The 240-nt window shown below is 66.7% G+C and overlaps 1 protein-coding gene across 1 annotated transcript in view; it reads right to left on the bottom strand.

Moving 5' to 3' along the window:
* Positions 1 to 240, bottom strand: part of RNPEP (arginyl aminopeptidase (aminopeptidase B)) — a gene marked incomplete at its 5' end in the record, with an annotated part of 7,154 nt that overhangs the window by 1,344 nt on the left and 5,570 nt on the right. The window lies entirely within an intron of this gene.

Genomic DNA, 240 nt, shown 5'->3' with positions numbered 1-240 from the left:
TCAGTCTTTCCACGTTGCCTGTGAGAGGAGAATCGCCACCACCCCTGTGGGTCTCTGTCACCCTGTGAGCCCACCCCAGCTGTGCTGCAAACCCTCTGGGACCCCCCCAGCACCCCCAGCTCTGGGAACATCCCAGGCACGCACTGGCTCTGGGCAGGAGGGTGTCTGTGCTGGGCCACCTGGGGCCGGGCAGCCCTGCCGAGCCACATGCCTGGTGGCTTGTGATGCCAGCACGACGGG

Source organism: Mesitornis unicolor, unplaced genomic scaffold (genome assembly GCF_000695765.1).
Source record: "Mesitornis unicolor isolate BGI_N332 unplaced genomic scaffold, ASM69576v1 scaffold4157, whole genome shotgun sequence".
NCBI classification, from domain to species: Eukaryota; Metazoa; Chordata; class Aves; order Mesitornithiformes; family Mesitornithidae; genus Mesitornis; species Mesitornis unicolor.
The sequence above is the reverse complement of the archived record's forward strand: the minus strand, read 5'-3'. Positions and strand labels throughout refer to the sequence as shown.